Source organism: Rattus rattus, chromosome 3 (assembly GCF_011064425.1).
Source record: "Rattus rattus isolate New Zealand chromosome 3, Rrattus_CSIRO_v1, whole genome shotgun sequence".
NCBI classification, from domain to species: Eukaryota; Metazoa; Chordata; class Mammalia; order Rodentia; family Muridae; genus Rattus; species Rattus rattus.
The window spans coordinates 23,976,028-23,984,788 of NC_046156.1; the positions used below are offsets into that span (position 1 = coordinate 23,976,028).

The window sequence follows — 8,761 nt, forward strand, 5'->3', positions numbered from 1 at the left end:
ACACACACATCTGTCTGTATGAGTGTATGTAAAGGAGCACACATTCCACAGCAAACCTGTTCAGGGCAGAGACATTCTTTCACTTCAGTGGGGTCAAAATTGGAATTTTGAAGTCATCAATAAAAGTAGAAACATCCATTGGTTAGAAATAAGGAACTCTCGCATCCGCTCCCTTTCCATTGCTGCAGTAAAATGTCCTGACTAAACCATTTCACGGACAAAGGGTGCAGCTTGTCTTCTTTCCAGAGGGTGACTGTCCATCGCTGTGGGGAAGACGGGGCGGGCAGGAGCAGAGAGCTGCCTGCATATTGCTTCTTCACACAGGAAGCAGAGAGGGAACAGAAAGAGGGGGCAGGTTGTAAATCTCAAAGTCCCCCCAGTCACATTCTTCCTCCAGCAAAGACCTATCTTCTAAAGGTTCCAGAACCTTTCCGAACAGTGCTGCCAGCCAGGGATCAAGTGTTCAAACACGGGAGCCCACGGACGACATTTCATTTAAACGACAACACTCCCCTTTATCGCTCTCTTTAAATTAAGAATTACTTAAATGGCTTTCCTTACGTGTATTTTGCAATATGTCTGATTTTTGCAGGGCCCAGGGATAGTAAGTTTATTCTTTCCTGATTTTTTTTATTCCTTCTGTTGTAATTATGAACCTATGCTTGGAATTGAAATAAAAGATCATTTTCGCCTTGTGCTGCTAGAAAAGCCACTAAAAGGGGAAGCATTGTTCTGAGTCTATTTCTCTATGCAGTGAATTAGAAAATTGAAGCAGCCATTCAGACTCCTGCATTTAAAATAGTTCAGGTTAATATAGTGTGTGGTTCTCATTTAAAATTGCTCAATGGCTTGGAATCCCCAAGGAATGTCTAGGTGCATTTACTTCTATTTTTTAATGTTTTAAAAATGAAATTACATATATTCCTATGTGTAAGGTAATATTTGATACACATAAGTGATTTGTGGAGCCTCGATAAGTAACATGTGTTATTTGTCCTTTTGAGTCTGTCTTGACTTATTATCAGTTCCACAGATTATTCATTTTCTAATAAATGTAATAATCCATCAATAGTTATAGACTAGAATAGTAATAGAATAAAGTGAACTAATAGTTCATTCTTCTTTACAACTGAGTGAAATTCCATCTTGTGTATATATCACATTAAAAAAAATCCCAACTCATCTGTTGACGGATGCTTAGACTGTTTCTAGGTTTTTGCTATCGCTAATAGTGTAGAAATAAACAAAGATTTGCAAGTCTCGCTAAAGTATGAAAACAAGGGTCTTTCAGGTATATCCCTAGGGATGGAACAGCTACGTCAAGTGTAGTTCTAGTTTGAGATTTTTATAAAACGTCCATATTGATTTCCGAGGTGGCTGAAGTCGTTTATCTTCTGACAGGAAGGGTGTAGGGATTCTTCTTTTTGGATATTCTTGCCAACGATTGCCATTGTTGTTGTTGTTGTTATTATTATTTGATGATAGCCATGATGATGGGATGTTAAGTGGTTTTAGTTTACATTTTGCTGATGGCTAATGCTGCCGAACACATTTTTCTATATTCCTTGGACATATCTTTTTTTTTTTTTTTTTTTTTTTTTTTTTTTACTTTGAGAAATCTCTAATTCATTAGTTTCTGACTGGCAGGTTTTAGTGTTTAATTTTTGGAGTTTCTTTTTAAATAGACTGTATAATTAATCACATTTCGTGTCATTCTAGCTTAATTTCTGTTGTTGTGATGAGTACCCCAACCAAAAGCAACATAAGGGAAGAAAGGCTTTATTAGTCTTACAATTGCTGATACAGTCCATCACTGATGGGAAGCCAACATAGGAACTCAACCAGCTAGTCACGTCATAGCTACTGCCAGGAGCAGAGAGAGATGCATGTGCTCATGATTCCTGCTTGCTGCCTCTGACTTTATCTTGACTTTTTTTGTCTTGTATAGTTCATGACCTCTGCCCAGAGAGTGGAACTGCTCATAATGGGTGGGGTCTTCCTGTGTCAATTAACAATGAAGACAATTTTTCACAGATGTGCGCACAGGCCAAGCTGATCTAGATGACTTCTTTTTTTAGAGTCTCTTCCCAGGTAGGTTGTAACAAGTTTTCCATGAAACACAACCAGCACAAATGTATTCCATGGCAAAAATTCTGTTCTGCAGGATTTTTTTTTAAGGTCTCATTTATTTTAGGTTGGCTTCAAATATACTATGTAGCTGAGGATGGTCTTGAACTCATGACCCTTCTGCCCTAGCATCCAAAGTAAAGGTTTAAAGGTATGCCTACCAGAACCTTTTCAAATTGCTATGATACTTTTTGCCGATTTGGGTGTCATTTCCTACTCTGTTGGAGTCCTTTTCAGAGAAGGACCATGTCTTGCCCAGGTCTTTGTCTTGGGGGAAATTGCCTATGTTTTCCTCTAGCAGTCTCAGAAATTCAGATATTATGTTAAGCTCTTCCATCTATTTAAAATTTGTTGCTCAAGGTGGGAAATATTGATCTGGCTTCAATCTTTTGCATATAGAAAATCAGTTGCCTCAGTAGCTCATAATGAAAAAGTTTCTTTTCTCCCAATGTGTGTTTAGGACGTCTTGTCAAGGATTAGTTGACTGCATCCGTGTGGGATTCCTTTTGGGTCCTCTTCTATCCTATTGGACTGCATACCTGCTTTTGTGGCAGTGTGGTGTTTTGTTGTTGTTATGGTTCAACAGTATAATTGGAGATGAAGAATTGTGATTCTTCCAGCAGTGTTATTTTTTGTTCGTTTGATTTATTTAAAATTGTATTGATTATTCAGGGTCTTTTCTATTTTTATATGAATTTTATGAATTTTTCTTAGTTCTGTGAAGAGGGACATTGGAATTTTGAGGAGACTGTGTTGTATTTGTAGTTTATTTAATTATTTTTTGAAATACGGTCATGATACAACATAAATATTGACTATTCATGAACCTGGGAGTGTTTTCTTAAATTTTTACATTTTTATATGTCTTCTAGTGCTTTCTTTAACTTCTTTCTTCAGCATCATAAAGTAAAAAAAAATAAAGGTTTACATTTATCTCTTTGAGTGCTTGTGTGTCCATTCTGAAATTACTTATGTTTCTGGTTTCTCACCTGCTATTGATATATCAAAATCCTGTTGATTTGTAGGAAGTGGTAAATGGTTCCAATGTTTTTCGATACTTTTAGGTTTTTTTTTAAAGTATTGGATCATCTTATTTGCAAATAGTCATTTGACAGCTTTCTTGCTGTTTTTGGCTCTCTTAATTATTTATTTCATCTTATTGTAGTAGCTAAGAGTTTGAGCATTTTGTGGAATAAAGGCAGAGAGAGGGGACACCTTTTCGTTGTTCCAGATATTACAGAGAATAGTTTCAGTTCTATTTCTTTTGCACAAGGAAGGGTGTGCATTTTTGCACAAGGACAAGTGTGCATCTTCATAGCTTTATTTTATTGAAGTGTATTTCCTCTTTCCTAGTTCCTTCAGTGCTTTGATCTGAAAGCTTATTGACATTGTCAAATGTCTTTTCTGCATCTATTGAAGTGATGCAATTGTCCTTGTATATACTGATTTAAGACATTATCTCTACTAATTTGTGTATTAGACCATTTTGTGTGCCTGGAATGAAAATAAGTTGGTCATGGATGATGTTCCTAATGTTTTCTTCAATTTGGCTTGCAAGAATTTCAGTGCTTACATTTATTAGGGAAGTTGGTTTATAGCTTTCAATTTTTAAAAATACGTTTTGGGTATTAGAGTAATTCTAGGTGTATAGAATGAAGTTGACCATATGCCTTCCTTTCCCATTTTGTGAAAGAAAAATTGAGGCGTATTTGTGTATGCTCTTCCTTAAAGACTTGATGAAATTCAACAATCATCTGTCTAGTCCTGGCCTTTTCTTTGTGGAAAGACATTTAAAAAAATACTGCTTTGTCCTCATTACTTGTTATGGGTCTAAGTTACTTATATATTCATATATTCTTTATTCCATTTTGATATGTTATAGAAATTTATTCATTTCCTTTATATTTTACAATTTCTTAGAATTTGAATTTCCCAAGTACACTCTAACGAGTCTTGGATTTTATTAGAATGCCTCCTTTCATCTCTGGCTTTATTAATTTGGGTCTTCTCTGTCTCTTTCGGTTAGTTCTGTTAGAGATCTGTCAATCATAAGGAACTAAGCAGTCAATGTGTGGTTGGCTCGTCTTCTTTTCACTGCTTGACTCTTCTCCTGCCTCCGAAACTTGCTATCCATCCCATCACTACCTTTGTTAACCTCCAAAGCTCTTTCTCTCCCTCTCTCTTTGAAATAGAGTCTAGTTTTTCCATTCTTGTCTCTTTTTCACCAGGTCACAGCTGTTTATATTTCCTTTATAGAAATTCTTCCTTGCTTTAAAGTGAAGTGTGTGTGTGTGTGTGTATGTGTGTGTGTGTGTGTGTGTGTGTGCATTTGCAACACACACGATATGGAGCTCACATGATATAGAGTTCAAAAAACAACTTCAGGCATCATTCTTCAGCAGCTATGCACCTTGTTTATGATGATGGGTCACTCACTGTCCTAGAGATCAAGTTTGCTAGGTTGGTTGACCAATAGACCCAGAAATCCTCTCTGTGTTAATCAGGGTTCTTTAGAGTCACAGAACTTATAGTCTCTATATTGTAAGGGAATTTGTCGATGACTTATAGTCTGTAGTCCAACTCCCCAACAATGGTCAGTAGCAGCTGTGAATGGAAGCCCAAGGATCTAGCAGTTGCTCAGTGCCACAGGGCAAGCAGATGAAGAAGAGACTCTTCCTTCTTCCAATGCCCTTACGTAGGTCTCCAGCAGAAGGTGTGGTCCAGATTAAAGGTGTGTACCACCCTGCTTGGATCTGGGATCTGCTTTGTTCTAGATGACCTTGAACTCAGAGATCTTCTTGCCTTAGTCTCCTGGGATTCATAGCCACTATGCCTCAAGATCTCCATGCCAAGATCCAGGTCTGAAACTTGTACCTCTCAGCCTCAAGAGCAGGATCACAGGTGTCTTAGTTAGGGTTTCATTGCTGTAAACAGACACCATGACCAATGTAAGTTTTAAAAAGGACAACATTTAATTGGGGCTGGCTTACAGGTTCAGAGGTTCAGTCCATTATAATCAAGGCAGGAGCATGCAGAATCACAGGCAGGCATGGTGCAGGAGGAGCTGAGTTCTATATCTTCACCCGAAGGAAGCCTGGAACAGACTGAGCACCCACAGGCAGCAGGAAGGAGTGTCTCCAAGCCCACCCCCACACCGACACACTTCTTCCAACAAGGCCATACCTTCTAATAGTGCCACTTCCTGGTCAAGCATATGCAAACCATCACAACAGGTGAGCCTTCCAATACTGGATTGTAGTTTATTCCATATATAGTCAAGTTGACAACCAGGAATAGCCACTACAATTCACCCCTTGTCAACTTGACACAAATAATATCTTATATCTGATGAAACAATAACAAGGTCATGAATACGCCTAACATGATATAACTATTCCTTGTACGATCGCAAATACATTTGTAAATTTACAATGAGTCAATGTCCCTTGGGAACATTCTTTTAGTATCTCAAATTAAATACCAATTGTTGTTAAAGAAATTGGAAGAAAGACAGATGTGTTCTTAACAAAATAAAACAGAAGTTTTCATATTACTTTATAACCCTTGTTTCTGCAACTTGGTATGTGTCCTTAGCTGGTATTTATAACTATCTTCCTCTACTATCCATTCTGTATTTCCTCTACCCTCTGCAAGCCCCTCAGCAGGTCTTGGCTCTTTTCCTGGAGGAGTGACCCATACCTTCATTCCTGATTGGTCTGCATTGTTTGTCATCCTGCTTGGATTAGGCTGCTGTGGTTTCCCATTGACTTTAATCACAGGACATGGCAATACTAAGAGATGCCCTAAGGGATCTCCTGCACCCCAAACATAGTCCTTCTTACCTCCTTTGTGGAGATGCAATCCAATTTCCCCATGGTAATCTGGATCTACTACCCCTCCTAATAATGTTATTCCTTTCTTATCCTGTTGGTTTAAGGGCATTAAAAGTCCAAAATGGCCAGGGGGAAGTCTGGGCTTCCAGTTCCATGGAATGTTTGTTGTGGCTCCTGGTAGGAGCACTCCCCTCACCCCTCTGGAACCAAAACTTCTAGGCCAGCAGAACATAGAGTTGTGGGTAGAGGAAGCAAAAATTTTCCTAGAGGGTCACTAGAAGTGACAGTGAGTGGAACTATTCCCTTTTCTACACCTTGATTCCTGGACCCATGGATGCTGGCTATAGGAGAAACTTCCATATATCAGACACTGATTCAAAGCATAGCAAGGTCCTTTGAAGAACTCTGCCCCAGCCTTCCATGCTGCTGACACCTAACTGGCACTGTATCTGTGTCTTCAAAAGGCCATTCCATCTTTCTATTAGACCAGCTGCTTCAGGATGAGGGGAACATGGTAAAACCAGTGGATTCTATAATTATGGGCCTACTGTTTCACCTCTCTGGCTGTGAAATGAGTTCCTTGGTCAGAAGCAATACTGTGTGGAATACCATGGCGATGGATAAGGCATTCTGTAAGTCCATGGATGGTGGTTTTGGCAGAAGCATTATGTGTAGGAAAGGCAAATCCATAACCAGAATAAGTATCTACTTGAATAAGAACAAAAGGTTGTCCTTTCTATGGAGGAAGTGATCCAATGTAGTCAACCTGTCACCAGGTTGCTGGCTGGCCACCTCGAGGAATGGTGACATATCTGGGGCTCAGTGTTGGTCTGCAGCAGCTGTAGCCAGGTCAGCCTCGGTGAGTGGAAGTCTGTGTTGTTGAGCTCAAGCATAACCTCCATCTCAGCCGCCATGGCCATCTTGTTCATGTGCCCATTGAGCAATGACGGGATGGCTGGGGAAAGAGGCTGACTGTCCACAGAACGGGTCATCTTATCCACTTGATTATTGACCTCTTCCTCAGCTGAAGTCATCTTTTGGTGAGCATTTACATGGGACACAAATATCTTGACATCCTTTGCCCATTTGGAGAGATCTATCCACATACTTCTTCCCCAGATGTCTTTCTCACCAATTTTCCAACCATGATTTTTCCAAGTCCCTGACCATCCATCCAATCCATTGGCTGCAGCCCAAGAGTCACTGAATAACTGTACATCTGGCCATTTCTTCTTCCAAACAATCTGTAATACAATGTGTACTGCACATTTAGAAAGTTTTATGACAGAGGGGTGCTATTTGATGGCTGGACTTATATCCACAAAAGTTTAATCTGTCTCTCACCTTGCATAATTGTCTTAACTGCATTTGCTACCGGCTGGGCATATGCTCATTTCTACAGGACATCCTGGCTAGACACTTATTTTTTGTTGAAACTGTGTTTTGTAGTATAAAATAAGGTTAGAGGGTGATTGACCCAGTGGAAGGGAGGAAGGAGGAAGGAAAACTACTGGGGGCTTCTTGTAATGATGGAGCTTTCATAATGCTGATGTTATGATTTCTTTTAATAAAATAACCAATGATAAAACTGCTAAAGTAAACAGGAGTGTGATTGTATAAATAAAGATGGCTTGAGCTATTCAGGGCCACTTGCTTGAAGCCAAGTGGTCATTGTCTTCACTTTTGATGATGCCACACCTCTGCCTTCAGGTTTCAGAACCCCGCTGGAGTTGGAGCCCAGCATGTGGATAAAAGTAACCATACCAGTTAGTGCCCAGCTGTTCCAGGAAATCCACCTGAAAAGTGGCCAATATAGATTACAGGGGGAGTTTTGCTACATATATACATGTAGAAATACAACATATATACACACACACACAACATATGTACAATATACATACATACACATACATACAAGATAACACAACACATTACAACATACATACAACACACACAACATACACACATACATGTAACATACATACAACACATACACAACATACATACATACAACATAATATACACATATACACAGTACATACAACATACATACATACATACATACATACATACATACATGACAGAGAACTCTGGGACTTAGGAGTTCAAAGTATAAGCATGAAGTACTTGTTGACTTGGCCACCTGCTGGAATGGTGAGTCTTGTCCAAAGCCTTTGGACTGTGCATGAGGATCTTGACATAGTCTAATTGCTACGTCAGTATAGGGAACTAGATGGACCTCACGAGACTTGGATTCTCATTTGTCACAGCACAGAAGAAGGACGGCAAAGTGAACACTGATGGTAGATGTCCGCTGACTGACATGGAGACTTAAAGTACTTTTCAGTCAACTTTATATAAAGTAACTACTGATTAAACTCACCTTTGGCTACCTTGGTTACTATATAGCTTCCCCACATTTAAGAATATTTTGTGAAAGAAGACATTTATTGAATACCTGTCATACACTGTACAATTTGTTAGATATAGCACATTGAAATTAATGGTTCCAGGTTGGGGAGATAGCACAGTGGTAGAGCACATGCATATCATGTATGAAGCACTGAGTTCAATCTCTAAGTCTACAGAGGGAAAATAGGAAAATAAAAATAAAAATAAATTAAAAATAAGTTGTTTTATTTTCTGTCAGAGTTCACAGAAGGAAGAAAAAACTTGTAAAAGATTGTTAGACTATGACGAGACTGGCATTCAAACAGGAAGATTTCATACTTACTGTGAGGGAAGAAAGGCAGAAGCAAATATTTCTGGCAGTTTTTGAGGGGTCTGGAGTTTAGGAAGGG

The 8,761-nt window shown here is 39.0% G+C and overlaps 1 pseudogene; it reads right to left on the reverse strand.

The window, feature by feature from the left end:
- Positions 1–5,466: 5,466 nt before the first annotated feature.
- Positions 5,467–7,722, reverse strand: LOC116895239 (annotated as a pseudogene).
- Between the last annotated feature and the right edge of the window lie 1,039 nt (positions 7,723–8,761).